This window comes from Tenrec ecaudatus, chromosome 7, assembly GCF_050624435.1.
Source record: "Tenrec ecaudatus isolate mTenEca1 chromosome 7, mTenEca1.hap1, whole genome shotgun sequence".
NCBI classification, from domain to species: Eukaryota; Metazoa; Chordata; class Mammalia; order Afrosoricida; family Tenrecidae; genus Tenrec; species Tenrec ecaudatus.
The window spans coordinates 111,381,517-111,397,418 of record NC_134536.1 but is presented as its reverse complement, the minus strand read 5'-3'; positions in this window follow the sequence as shown (position 1 = coordinate 111,397,418).

Sequence of the window (15,902 nt, the reverse complement as noted above, 5' to 3'; positions counted from 1 at the left end):
CACAGGCCGGTGGGTGCAAGGTCTTATAGATCCAAAGTCTATGGATCCAATGGCAGTAGAAGCATCACAGGGCTTAGCAGATCTGAGTGACTCATGAATAGGAAGGTGAAGGCAGGGAGAGAGATAGGGAGGTTCCCAGGACCCTCTTTATGAGAAGGTCACACTCACCTGGAGGTACCATCAGGCTGTGACCTGATTGACAGGGTAAACTCCACCCCTGCACTTTCATATGTTCATGTTGACACAAAAATTTGTAATTACCATATCAGTCATACCTCTGTACCATCATTTCCACTGCTAACAGATCAATGCTGTCTCACAGTGACCCTATAGGGCAGGGTGCAAATCTTCATGGGAGTAGAAAGCCTCATCCTTACCCCACAACGCTGGCTGGTGGTATTGAACTGCTGACCCTGTTTAACAGCTCAATGCATGACCACTACACATTGATAATGTTATTAGCTTAGCCAATGATGTGGAATTTAAAACACTGTTGACAATAGGCAATTATATAAGTATAAGCCATCTATGAACTGCAATATGTGAATTGATGACTTGTACAAATTAAACTCTCAGGTGACTGAATACTATTTATAAAAACAACAGTTGTTTGATTAAAGGGGAAAACCCCCAATAATATTCATTCATAGAAGCATAGCCATGCCTATCAGATTAATGCAAGTCATAAGGAAGCAAGGATGACATTAAAATAGTATTTGGTAGTTCTGGGTCATCTTCATTGGGCATCCTCAAGGAAAGAGATTTAAACTAAAGTTCAACATCTTCCAGTTCTACACCCTTGGGCTATCAGACCTCCTCACACTGGAAAGTTTTAGCCTTAAGGCCAATGCATACAAGTGAGTTGGAAGTAAATCCCATGTCATATAATGGGGTTTGCACATTAGGTCCTTCTGGTGTGACCTATGAAAGATGTTATGTACTTCAAAAGAACAGAGTCCAATGTCCCAATTGTCTATTGCACAAGGTCTACATAGAAACTCAATCAAAAATCCAACTAGGTAATAAGAGCTGTAAGAACCCCCAATAGAAATATCTTTTAATAATAATAATAATAATAAAAGAGAAATAAATGTCAGGTATATTCTCCCCTTGAGCTCCACATAAGTCTGGTTAAGTATTTTTCTCCCCGTTTTCCTACCAATAGCGATGTAATTGGGTTCTCTGAGGCCCCCTCCCCAAATCTGGACGTGGGTTTCCAGTCAGGTGTCCTTCTCACGCTGTTAGGAGTGTCTGTTGGATTGAGGTGACCTGGGAATCATTTTGAATGGCAGCAACTGCATGATCTTGAAAACCGACGCCAGCTGCAATGAGCTCGCTTCTTTTGAAGTGGTTTGTAAGATGTCCATGTACAGGGGATGGTAGATGGTTCATGGATGCTAAACAGGGTCTCCATCTCATTGCTTAGGGAGCTGGGAAAGAATAATGCATGCCATAGGAATAGGGGTCTGCCTTGATCTTGGCATTGATCTTATTGCAGTGGACTCTGGCAGCATGTGTCCTTTTGTGATGACGTCACTCAGCACAGTGGCTGCAAGGCCCCTCTGCGTGAGGTGTTTCATTGCTGTCATCAGGCATTCATAGTATGCAATTGTGTGTATGCACCTGCGTTCCTATATTCATTTTCTACTGATGGGCTTTGGGGCTGGTTCATTTCTTGCTATTGTGAACTGTGCTGCACTGAACATGAGAGACTGCATGTCTGCTTGTGTCTGCTGCTTCTTTCCTTAGGCTATAGACCCAGCGGAGGTACTGCTGGCTCTCATGAGATTTCTATTCCTAGTTGCAAAACCCTCCTGCCCTCTTGGTGTAAACTTAAACAGGAACCTTTAGAAATCATTTAGTGAACGGAACTGCTAGGCAGTATATGGCATAGTGCTGGACTACTTGACAAAAAGATGTGTAAATATCCTTAGCGGTTCTTAATCAAGCATCTTAAGGTACCAGGACACTTTTAAACAAAAGATATTAATATAATCATTTTTTATTTTACTGTTGTATTTGTGCTGTTGAGTCTATTCCAAAAGAGATCTACTTTATAAGAGAGAGTGGAATGATCTAATAGGATTTCCTCAGCTGAAACCTTTACAGGGAGCAGGAAAAACAAACAAAGTTAGATCTTTCAGACCTATCTGGCAGCACCGCAGAAGACAGGCCTGGCAGCTCGCTTCTGAACGGTCAGCACTTGATAACTCTGTGGAGTAGTTCCACTCTGCACAAATGGGTCAAGGTGGGTCAGAACTGACGCAATTTTAACTACTCAGTGGAAATACACATGATCTAATAAATACACATAACGACTCAAGTGGTGTTGGTACCTCTAGTTTTGAGGATAGGTTTCTTGTGGTGAGCCAATTTAATCTGGGGTAAACAATGACCTCTTCCCTAACTCGCTTTCAGAAGGCACATAGATAAGCTAACTACTTGAGATTTGTCTATATCAAAAGGTTTGTGTGGAACTCCCTCGGTTGGCTCATGTTCTTTCCGAGGGAAAGCAAGGACTCGGTGGCAGGATTCACTGATCCTCCCCGTATAATACATTTTCCTTCTGACGTGTCCTCAATCAGAGTATCTATCTATATTTTATGTGTACATTTTAGATCAGAACGCCTACTCAAAAATGACTCATTTATTAATTTTAAAGAGTAATGAATTCTTTAAACAGTATGAACTGAGATGACAAGAATCCCCAATCATATTTGCAGCCGAGACTAGATGAAGAGACCTTTTACATCTTAACAGTGAAACACCATTTCCTTTGCTTCTTTGAAATTCTTGAGGTGCATAGCTATGGGAGAAACATCAAATTTGAGAAAGACTCTTCCTCTTTGTTTAATGTTTCATATATAGGAGCTAACAACTTTATGGATATCAGCCTCCGGTGTTATGATACAATTTTAATTTAAAAACAGATGACCATTATTTCACTGTAAGGTCTTTGCAGATTGATAGAGTCATAAAGCTGATGGCACTTTACAGCTATTCACTGTTGAGAGCAATGAGGAACATCAGGATAATTGTAACACATAGGAATGTTATTTTGTTTGGCAATTGGTTTAAAATTTAGCATTTCTTTTTTCCTCCATGAATTTACTTAATGGTGTAGTTATCCTGCTATTCTGCACTCACATGTTAAGAAACTCTTATTCATTAGACAAACTCAAAATCCTTGAACTGCCTAACTTCCAATCAAGAGGTAAAATAGCAATTTCTTCTTACTTAGAAGTTATTCTTTAAAGTTTAGGTTGGGTTAATAAACTCAATTATTTAAAGATATCATAAAAGATAAATTCTCTTCCTTTTCGCATTTTAATGTCTTTCTTCTCATCGCTGACTAAATCCAGATCACTAAATTCAATCAGTGTTGTTTAACTGAGTACTATTGACTTCCAAGTGGGAAATTAATAGAAATACACGTTCTCCCGAAGGAAAATATCCTAATGGTGATGGATTATTAATATAATCTCTTTATGGAAAATAAGACATTACTATTAATTGTTATTACTGATGGGATGAGTATTCAGAGCTAAAAGTATTTTCAGTTTTGCGAATAGTTTAATATATAAATCCTAAGGAACTATACAAGCATATCATGGGTAACAAGGCATACTGGTCTTTTTTTATTTTAAATGTCATCAGAATTCCATTATTCATGAGAATGAAAGAACAGAGAAATATGGATAATTTGATTGTTGTTATTATTTCAAGAATAAGTTCAATAAAACTTCTTTATCCATTAAGATTATATTAAGTAATAATCAGTAAAATACATATGTTTTCTAACTCTTTGTTTAAGCTAAAATAAAGGGATTAATTTATGCCCCAAACATATGCTTGTTCATCAGATTTGGGAAGGAAAAAAAAGACGGCATAAAGGCAAATTGCAGGCAAGTCTTGCTCAAATATCCTGCCTTGTACATAACAAAGTTAAATTATTCTGGACTCACTTTCTTCAGAGAGTAGCCATTTATTCCTTTCAAAATATATTACTTAATATCTATATATGCAGCTTTCTGGTGGAACCAGGGAATAGGCAAAACGATAGGTTTCAGAAAACATGCTCGGCATCATTGGTGCTGGCCTGGGCCAGCTCATGATACTCATGTCCTTCTCCTTTGTGTAGCTGGAAAGGTCAGGCACCACCTACACTTCATTTCTGTCTTACAGCTAGGAATGCAAGTTGAAAATGGACCAAACTATCCAGGATACAATTATTCAGACATGACGGCTTCTAATCATCTGTGCCTCCCGGCAGGACTTGCTCTTGTCTTTGACTCCTCTACCACCCAGCCCACTAGAACTGTCAATAAATGCCCAAAGGTAGGACAGTGCCATACGCCTCAGCCCAAGGCATTCAGCTCTAGCTATGATGGACAGCAAATTATCTTCCCCAGTTAAGTACTTAGAGGGTCTTTATCCACAGTCCAGCCTCCTGCCACAAGACACTTGGTTTTACTTGCTCAAGTTCTGGTTCTTGGTTCCGCCGCTGAACAATCCTCTGATATCAAACTATCTCCTGGATCAAGAGGTTCAATGTGCCAGGATCTTAGAATACAAAGGATGCATTCCACTCCTGGTTCTTCTCTTGCTCATTGTGAAATCCCACTTCTTGCCAAGAAACGTGCTTGCTTTATAGTTAGCAGGATTGTAATCATACTCCTGTTAACAATCACTCATCACCGAACACCCACCATCTCTTATCCAAGCCCATCAGGAAAAGGTCGTCTGGTGGGACTAACACAGACTATGGCTAGATAAGTCATAGTAAGTAGTTCACTGCTTTGCACTACATGATGCAGTTTCACAATTTTAACCTTAGACTCCTGATTTACTGCCTTTTTGGACTTGACTCTTTGAGTGTACTCTGGTTTGTTTGCTTGTTTCTCTCTCTCTTTTGCTCTGAGTATCTCAGTAAATTGGTCCCTTACCTGGATTTGTTTTATTTCACATAATCTTTCCTTTTTTACTCTCTTCATCAACCAATCACGCCCCTTTTCTGTTAAATCTTAGTTACCTGTTTATTTTAATATAAGTCACTTTATTAATTATCTGACCCATTTCTGTTTGTTACTGTGTTAGTCTGGGTAGACTAGCATGTGCATAAGAAAGCTTTATATACAAGAGCAATTCAATATTGAGGAAAAAAACCAGCTCAGTCCAGATCCGATATTAGCCTATAGATCTGATACCAATCTATAAAGCCCTCTTTAGACTCTTGAAACACCTGCAATGACATCAAATGCATGAAGATTATAAGCCAGTGGGCACAAAGTCTTGTGGATCACCTCATGGTAGAAGCATCTGAGCACTGGCAGGGGTCTCCACGTGGGTCCTCCAGTTCCCAGGGCACGGGCTCTATCAGCATAGCAATTTAAGGTGACCAGAAGGCCCGCTTTTGGCAGGACAGTCCCGATTTTTAACAACGTTTCCTGTGCCCCACAATGTTTTTAAAAAGTCCCAAATTTTGGAAAGAATGCACAACAAGCTAGGGTATATAGTTTTTAGCTGCCATGTGGCTATTTCGCCAGTATTTTTTATCAGTGGTGTCCCGCTTTACCAATGTTAAAATCTGGTCATAGCTCCATGTGTCTTGTCAGTAAAACGTCTTTCAGGGAGTGAGCATGTGTCTTGCTTCCAGCGAGCTATTTATCTCCTTAGTGCCTCCAAATGAGGTCATCAAACTACTACCTAACTGACAGGCTAGACTCCACCCCTTCACACTGAATCCTCAAAGTGACACCAGATTATGTAATTACCACAATTACTATCACACTATTTAAGGTTCTTTCATTCTGCTCGAGAACACTTATTATTGCATGATAAGACTTTGTACTCAATGAGAGGGGTGCTTTCGAAAAACATTATTCTATATCATAGCTTAGCACCACATACTTTATTATGTGATAGGTACAGAAATAAATGTTGAACAAAGCCATTTTGTAACATAAAATAATTGTTAGCTTAAGTGTCTCATAGTAGCTAAGTAGAATTTGAAGCAATTTTAAAACAAAGTGAATACCAACAGCCCTAAAGCAAAGATCCAAGAATACACCATTCTATTTCCATGTCCTTTCTTGCTCCACATTATCTGCAAGCAAATCTTTATTCTGTGCAGTCGGTGACCCCAGGAAAATCACATAATCATTTAAATTCTTCATCTTAAAGACTAGTGATAATGTGCTTTTCAAAGCACAGTTCTAGGAATTGTTTCAATTTCTAGAAAAGATTAAGAAATAAATGTAGTATGATATTCATTTTAAATATGACTATAATTTAAAATTGAATGTGTGCCATTTTTCTAAAACACTTTTCTCTGTCACTCTTTTCTTAGAACCACATAGAGAATTCTACCCATTCAATGATTCTTCATAGGTGATACACCTGATTTTGACAAGCTTCTGTTTGTTGTATGTTTACTGCTTTTTGGAAATACAACAGCAAGTATAATACTTCTGCTGTGTGTTTCTTTCTGTTAAACAATGCCAGAAGACTCCAAATATATTCTTGTTAATTCACAAAAGGATTAGAAAGTATGTTATGAAAGCAAAACACAACAACCAAATAATAATATTTTTAGCCTCCAGAAGGCACATGACCTCTATGGTTAAAAAAAAAAGTGTCCGTGTATTATAAATTCCTTCCTGCATTACCAAAGTTACTCTATTATCATCTGTACCCTTATCTGATTACCTAGATGTGTGGGATGAGCATCAGTCAATAGTCCTGGGAAAAGGCAATGCCTAGTGGGCTTAGTGATTGTAGAAACAAGATAAAAGCCCGATGACTCAAAGCCAGCAATCAAAGGCATTTCTGTAGCCACAAGCATTGTATTTACTAAAAGGATTGTGACTATAAAAGCAAATCTCTCTTACTGGAAGCTGGGACAAAAGCTGTCAGAGAACAGGGTAGTAAATAGCTTTGAAATTGTTTTCTCTGCTTCATTTCGAAAGCATAGGGCTACCAATGTTTGACCTTTTACAAATGGAATGGTTTCCTGCAGGTCCTGGTGCTACTCTGAATGCTGATGGTCTGGGGCTTGACGCAGTCATCAAGAATGGAAACTATGGTCATCTCGGGGTACATTCTTCTGCATTAGGAACCTTTATCATTCAGGGGCTGTTGCCAGTTTCCTCTAAGAAAAGGTAGGATGAGTCTATTTTTTTTCCTTCTAATGTCTCTTGACCAAGTAGGGCAAGGAAAATGGAGTGATTGCCAAAAATAACTCCGTATAATCGCTAAGTGGTTAAAAGAAAATAAAATCAGGGTGGGCAAGAAACCATTTTACTGAGAATATCAGGAGTCAGCCTATTATTGGCTTTGCTGTTTGTTAATAGAGAATGTAAAATATATTTGAGGATTGGAGATATGCATTACATATGTTGGACTCTTTTGTAGATTGCATATTAACATTAATCTTTGGTGTCAAAATATTTATCCTCTAGTTCAAATACACAGAAATTGAACTATGTTACAAAATAAGTTATGGGTAGCTTAAAATATTAATTATCCATGTAAAAGAGTGATTTTTGATATTAAACATAAGCATTTGTGATTGATAAAATAAAGGTCTACCTTATAACCAATCATGCTTTATGATGCATCTTATCATATTTAGCTTCTACCACAAAATCAAAGCATAATTCTGCTAAGTTCTAAGTGCCTATCTTGTTATAATATGCTCTGTTTCATATGTACCTGTATGGCAGTGTTATTAACAGTTTTAGCACAAATAACTGAGGAAACTGCTCTTATAAAATACAATTATTCATGCCACATGAAATGGTTATTAAAGAACCAGAGACCAGATTGGAACTTGTGACTTCCTGAATTGAAATTCAATGGCTTATTAAACACAGCAGGAATGTTTGCAATTATATAAACTACACATGGCAGTACATCTTAAGCACGGAAGAGACCTCCTAGAATTCTATTTCATTTGTTTAATATTAAAAGATTAACTCAAAAATAATTGTTTCTACAAGTTAGTATCCCTCTAGCCAGTGTTTCCAGCAAACTTTCAGAATATACAAATTAATAACTATCAAGCACCAAGTGTTAACAATGTGCTAAACATTATGTGAAATGCTTTACATTCATCATTGTTTCATTCAAACATCACAAATATTCTTTCAAAACCAGCTTCACTGCCATTGCGACCCTGCACATCTATAGCAGCCCTATAGGATAGAGTACGTTCAGAGACTATAACGCTTCCCAGAAATGGAATAGCCCCATCTTTCTCCCACAGATATTCTTAGGAGGCTGTTATTACAATTTCCAATTTACATAAAGGAAAAGTAAGAAGTAGGGAGCAGATTTATTCCCTATTTCCATTTAAATTCATTCTCTGGAGTACTGGGCCCATGGCCAAGTTCTCCAAAGAATACTTTGAGAGTTTGGCCTCTAAGAACTTAGTTTGTGAGACTCCCAGGCCCTAGGAATCTGCTTGCATATGGCAAGTGGGAGGCACTGGAAGTGCATTGAGTATGGGAGTTTACATCCGGAGATCTGCTTACCTGGCTCTGGCGGGGGAAGGTATTTCCCATCTCTGCTAGCACATCTCAAATCAAAGTTTCCATCTCTGTGTCTCCAGTTGTCTCTGTCTAGGAAATAGCTCTCCTCTCCTTTCCTTCCCAATAGAGTTGTGGGATGTCATCAAGACGATCGTACATGAAGAAAGCAATAAATCACTAAAACATCATGAGAATAGAAAAAGTGGATGATAGAAGAGATTCTGCAGGAACCCTGGTGGCATAGTGGGTTGCCAGCTGGGCCGCTAACCACAAGTTCAGTGGCTCCGAAACCACCAGCTGCTCCACGGGAGAAAGAAAAGGCTTGTTACTGCAGGCGATTGACAGCCTCGGAAACCTGAAGATGCACTTCTACCTTAGCCCACAGGGTTACTCTGAGTGGGAGTCTACTTGATAGCAGTGAGTTTGGTTTTGGTTTGTGAAAGTAAATAGAGGAAATGATTAAATGAGCTGAGCAGAACATTTCAAAAGACAACGGAAGATGACAAAGTAAACATTCTAATGAAATGTGCAAAGATCTGGAATTAGAAAGTAGAGAGTAAATAAAATGTTAGGCCTATCAAAAGCTAAGAGAACAGAAGAAAAATTCTAGCCTCAGTTGTGATAATGAAGGATTCTATGAGCAGGGGAAATATCAAAATGGTAAAATTATGTAGCCACTGTGACAAAAATAATTTATTGAAAGTCAACAATTCAAAGAAGTAGGATATGATCAAGAATTGGTGGTATTTAAGGAAAAGTCCAAGCTTCACTGAAGGCACCGGTTAAAAATAAGGCTCCAGGAATTTATGGAATACCAATTGAAATGTTTAAAAAAATAGATGCAGTGTTGGAAGTACTCACTATTCGACAAGAAATTTAGAGCATAGCTACCTAGCCAACAGACAGGAAGAAATCCATATTTGTTCATTGCTTGGACCATGTGCCCATTCCAAAAAAAGTTGACAGGCATAATGAGAAAATTCTTAAAAATAAAATTACTATCATAAGCAAGTAAAATTACATTAAAATAATTATAAAACAGATGCAGCAGTATATTGATGGATTTTCCAGAAATTTCAAAACTGGATTCAGAAGAGGATATGGCACAACAGATACTGTTGCTGCCATCAGATGGATCTTGGTGAAACTAGAGAATGTCAGAAAGATACTTATTTCTATTTTATTAACCATGCAAATGTATTCAATTATATAGATAACAAAATATCGATAACATCATAAAGAATATGAATTCTAGAATTATTATGGAAACCATGTACATGAACTAAAAAATGATTATTCAAACAATATAAGGGGATAGTGAATTGTTTAAAATTACAAAAGTTATGCACCATGGTTGGATCCTTTCAATATATTCAATACATATGCTAAGAAAATCGTCTAAGCAGCTGGACTAGGTAGAGTACTGCATCGGGATTGGGAGACTGTTTAATAGCAACTTGGATATATGTAGATGGTACAACATTGCTTGCTGACATTTAAGAGGACTTGAAACACTTACTGATGAAGATTAAAGACTACAGCTTCAGTGTGAATAAATACAATAAAAAATCCCCAAAAATGGCCTGGTAAGCAGCATCACAATCCATGGAGTACCAAGAATAGAAGTGATCGAGGATTTAATTTTACTTGGATCCACAATGAATGCCCATGAAGGCAGCTATCAAGAAATCAAAGTAGCAGTGTATTGAGCCAATCTGTTGCAAAATAACACTTGAAGGCGTTAAAAAAATGTCATTTGAAGACTGTTCTGTGACTGATCCGAACCATGGTATTTTCAATAGTATAATATGCATGTTTAGCTAGCCAATGGATATGGAAGAACTGATGCATTAAAATTATGGTGTTGGTGAAGAATATTAAATATACTATCAACTGCCTGGAGAACAAATACATCTTGGAAGAAGTACAATCAGAATGCTTCTTTGAAGTGAGGGTAGACAGACTGCCTCAGGTACATTGGCCATCTTCTAGGAGGGACCAGTCTTTGATAAAGGACATCAATCTTGATAAAGCGAGGGTCAATAGAAAATGAGGAAGGCCTTTGATGAGAGGGAGTGACGCAATGGCTGCAGCAATGGGTTCAAAAGTAGCAACAATGAGAAAGATAGGGCATGACCAGGCAGTGTCTCATCCTGGGGTGCATGTGGCTGCTATGTTAGACAGGGTTCTCTAGAGAAACAAAATCAGAGTGCTAATAATTTTTATATGTTTAAATAGATAAATAACATAAGAAATACACGGTTAATTAATCTATGAAGCAGTATAAATGGCACAACGCAGCTCACTCCCGTGAGACAGCTGTGAGACACTGGCAGTCCTTCAAGTGTTGAGGGCCACCAAGTAGTCCTCTCTAGAGCAATTCAGGCTATCCAGCACAGACAGCAAACAGCAAGGCAGGTCACCAACAGTCAGCCAGATGACAGGGTCTGACAGTCCCCAGCTCAAGTGATGTAAATTCCAATAGTGTCGTGAAGCAGGTCTTTAAGGAACCTCAAATTGCAATGACACAGTCCACAGGTAGGTGTCCCACAGGTAGTGTAGCTTACAAATGGAGGCACAGAACAAACAAGGCGGCCACACACTCGTCCGACTATCAAAAAGCAAGAGACAAGAAAGGTGAGGCTCACGGAGCCATTTACCTCGCCGCCCTTCAATTAATCCCACGTGTGTTCATTGGCCATGCTGGCACAATAAGCCTACCTATCATAGTTGCTATGACACATTACAACTAAATCTTCTATCTTAAAACAGAGCTTCTGCGATTGAGAACACGGCCCGTAAGAAAACCTATTAACAAACCATCAAGTTAATCTAAAATCTGAAATCTAGCCAAGCACCAAGTTGTTGCTTAAGTAGGCAAAACCTCACAATGCTAAAAGATTGAAAAATCACCCTGCTAGTTATTTGGGTGATTGATGTCAGTAACCTCTCCTTTCTGCCAGAACCGCAAATCCAAGGTTTTATATAAAAAAATAATTATTCCTTGCCTATAGTACCATATGCCGTACACAACCTCATTAATTTGTAAAATAACCTGAGTTCTGGTAATTGTTTTACATCCTCAAGAATTATGTATTGAATTTATATTTTGCACAAGGTATGAAATTCATACGCTAATTATAAAGATGACTAACACAAAGTTTCTTCCTACAAAGAAATTAATAGCTAGGGAAACACATAGTAATCTCTGAATTCAAATGGGGATATAATAACCAGATCAAACCTTCTATAAACTGAAGTTGAAGGACAAAAGAGTGATTATGGCTTCACTCTTATCTTTACCTCTGGCTTCTCTCACCCAGATGACAGTGCTACACACTGCTTTATCTCAAACCATGTAAGTCATGACCCAAACCCAAAGCTATAATCCCTAGTTGGCTGTATTAGTTGGTAATTAATTTATAATTATCAGCATGTATAACATGCTGAAATGATCTTTAAGCACTCTTCCTCAACTATTAGAAATTTTAATAGCTATAAAAATTATTACTAAACTTTAGACACAATAAATAGTGCACATATTATTTTTCATATTTAACACTAACAGTTATATATACATTTAAATAAGAAATGTCTAATCTGAAGTGTATTACAGGAGATGTGCAAGTGACTTGTATCATGTATTGAAAATGTTGCCAAATATTGCTGCATAAAATGTTGTCTTTCGATTCTACATTATTTTAATTTTAACTACATATGCAATTTAACTAATGATTAAAACAAAAGAAAATACATTTTTAAGAGAATAATAAAAGTCATATTTAATCTAAAGCTCTCTCCTCATTTCAGTTTTTTAGAATTGGAATAGAGAAAGGTATATGATATATTTTCTTTCACTCTACCTTTACTTGCCTCTGTCCCTTGCACTTCCCCCTCTAAACTTGAGGTTATAGGAAGGGAAGAAAAAGCAGCTCTTTAAATGATCTTCCATGGTTTGTTTGCTCCCCCTTTTCTGTTGATCTTCTCCACTATTCAAGATTGTGGGTAATTATTTATGGTAGAATGGTGAATAGTGGCAAGTCCTACTGGTGTGTTTAATGAGAGACATCTTCTCATGGAACTTACCTATGTAATGATGGTCCTTTGGGACCAAGACAATGTGTGTTTTTCTGCTGGCCTCAAGGAGTACCTTAAAATTACTTTTCTCTTTTGAAGACAAGTGAGTTTACAGATTCCAATTTATTTTTCTGTCTTTGGACACAACCTTGAGACTTGTGGCAATGTGCTGGGTCCAGCTTCCACACTGTTCTAGAAATGGTGACTCAAGAGGATCACTTTGCCTCATCATACAATTTAGCATCCCATGCTCTTTTTCTTTGCCTCTGGCATGTTCAGTAAGTTATAAGCTGAGTGGTTAAAGAGATGTCAGGCGAAGAATGCACACACACACAAATGTAATTTTTGGTAAACTATATTCATCTTTGCCCACTTTTAATTGGAGTGTTTGTTTTTTATCTTATTGAGGTAGTCTCACTTTCTTAGCTTCAAGGAGTGGTTGCCTATCACGTTCTGTTTCTTTTAGCCTTCAACATCAATCTCTCTTTGACTTTTCTCTCATTCTTTTGCCTAGTAAATCAAAGTAAAGAAATAGTTCTGCCTTGCTGATTGCTGTTGAATGCGTGGTCATTTCAAGTCAAGGACAGTACTATCTTTGAACTTGTTCTAGAGAATCGATCGACTTGTCTCTGGAGATCCACTTCTATAGTAATCCCTAAATAGAATATGATCTCAACAATTAGTTCCACCATCTTACTACACCACACCGCCTACCATTAAGTCCACTCCACTCATCTGGTCCTATCCGAGGTGTCCAAGGCTCTAGATCTCGACAGGAGCAGAGTACCTCAACCTTCTCCCATGGAGTGGCCGGTTGGTTTGAATTGATAACCTCCTGTTAGCAGTCCAATGCTTACCCAACAGCACCACTTGGGGCTTTTTAGTGCTCTTATAAGAATATTAGAACTAGAGGGGCATTCCCTAACATACCTCACTGGGTGCAGAAAGGATGATGGAAAGCTCCCTATGGTAGGCAGTAAGCCTGAGACCTTAAAATACAGATAAACATTCTATAGTAAAAACGATCTCAAGGATCTACATATAACCCCCTCCCTGGGGGACGGACAGCAGAAAAGTGGGTGAAAGGAGTCGTCGGGCAGTGTAAGACATGACAAAATAATAATAATTTATAAATTATCAAGGATTCGTGAAGGAGCTGGGGGGATAAGAAGAGAGGATAAATGAGGAGCTGATACCAAGGGCCCAAGTAGAAGGAAAAGTTTCGAGAATGATGACGGCAACATATGTACAAATGTGCTTAACACAATGGATGCATGTATGGATTGGGATAAGAGGTGTATGAGCCCCCAATAACATGATTTTTAAAAGGAAAGAAAAAGAAGTATCCTTGTGAAGAGAGAAAGGGGTGAGCATATGAACACACGAGGAGAACGAGGAGCACCATGCAAGCAGTCAGGGTGACCAGAGAGAATTCCAGTGTTTTCTGAGCGGCAGGGTCTATCCCAGGTTTGAAAGTCCTTGTCTTCAGTCTTTGGAGGTAAAGAATTACCAAGAAGTGTGCATAAGGTAGATATGCCATGTGAAAGAGCTTTAGTAATTTCTCATAAGATGCGCATAGAGAAGGGACATTAGAAGTAAACATTCATTCTTTTCAAATTGAGGACACAGACATACATCTTTCCTTTAAAAACTAATAAATCTTCATCTTCAAGAGTTTCCATTCATTCATTTTAGTTGGTTTGGTGTGTGTATGTGCAGTTTTTAATATTTTCTTTTTTATGCATTAGGTAGGAGGTTTACAATTCAGACCATCAACTCTGCATTTGACACTTCAAGTCACGTAACTCTTACCCTTGTATTCTATCCTGCCCCCACCCCAAGTCCCTTCCTTTCTCTGCTTCTTCATATGGATTTCCAGCCTCCTGTCGTCGTCCTTTGCACCCAAGTCTGTACCTGTTAGCCTTCTAGTCCACTGATTGAACTTATCCTTCCATTTCTTTCTTTGGGAACCTCTAAATTATGTTCCTTTCATTTACAAGTCTTTTCTTGATATTTATCTTTATAGAAATGGTTTCCTACAATATTTGTCCTTTTGTGATTGACTAACTTTGCTAAGCCTGATGTTCTCCAGGTCCAGCCATATTGTGAGGTGTTTTGTGGTTTCATCATTAATTCTAGAACTTGGTAGTTGTGTGTACCAAACTTTTTTCATCTATTCTTCTACTGATGGACTTGAACTTTGCTATTTCCTTGCTATGTGAACGTGGGTTGCAAATGTCTGTTTCTGTGATGGCTCATACTTGTTCAACGTCTATATCCAGCAGAAGCATTGCTGGGTTGTATGGAATTTCTATTCCCAGTTGTTTTAACTAGTGTCCTATTGCTTTCTATAATTGTTGTTTAGATTTACAACCTGCCAGAAGTGTATGAAGTTCCAACCAATATATACAGCCTCTCCAGCATTTTTTTCTGTTCTTGTTTATATTTTTTGTTAATTAGAGGGCCATCACCAACGTGAGGTGATATCTCATTGTTTTGAATTGCATCTCTCATTTGGCTAATTATTGGAAACATTTTTTCAAATGTTTGTAAGCCAATTGGATATTTTTGGAGAACTGTCTGTTCATATCCTTTGTTCAGTTTTAGTTCAATTATTTGTTTATTTACTATTGAGGTATTGCAGTTTTCTATAGATTTTAGAGATTTGCCCTTTGTCCCTTGCATCATTGCCAATTTTTTTTCTAGTCTGCAGTTTCTCATTTAATTATTTTGATGAAGTGTTTTATTTTCAGTAGGTTTCACTCATCTACTTTCAATTTTACTAAATGTGCTTTCTTTGGTATATTTGAAAATATGCCTGTAATCGGGCTCTTAATTTTGTCTCTATTTTCTTATTGATGATTTTTATAGTTTTAGGATTTACATTTAGCTCTTTGACTCACCTTGAATTTCTTTTTGTACATGGGTGAGGTATTGGTCTTATTTCAATATGTTGCATTTAGAGATTTAATTTTGTCACTATAATTTGTTGAAGAGTGTGTTAGTCTGGTTAGACTAGAGACACAAATCCAAGGACATTCATATGTTTGTACGAGAGAGTTTCAAAAAAAGAGAAGTTGTATAATGAGAAAATATCCTAGCCCAGTCCGGATCAAGTCCAAAAGTCCGATATTAGCCCATATGACTGATACTAGTCTTCATTGCTTCCATCAATTTTTGTCAATTCTTTGGGGTTTTCATATATACAATTACATTATCTGTAAATAGTGAGAGTGTCACATTTCCTTTTTCTATTTCTTACTTTTATTTATTCCTTAATCTTATTTTTTATTT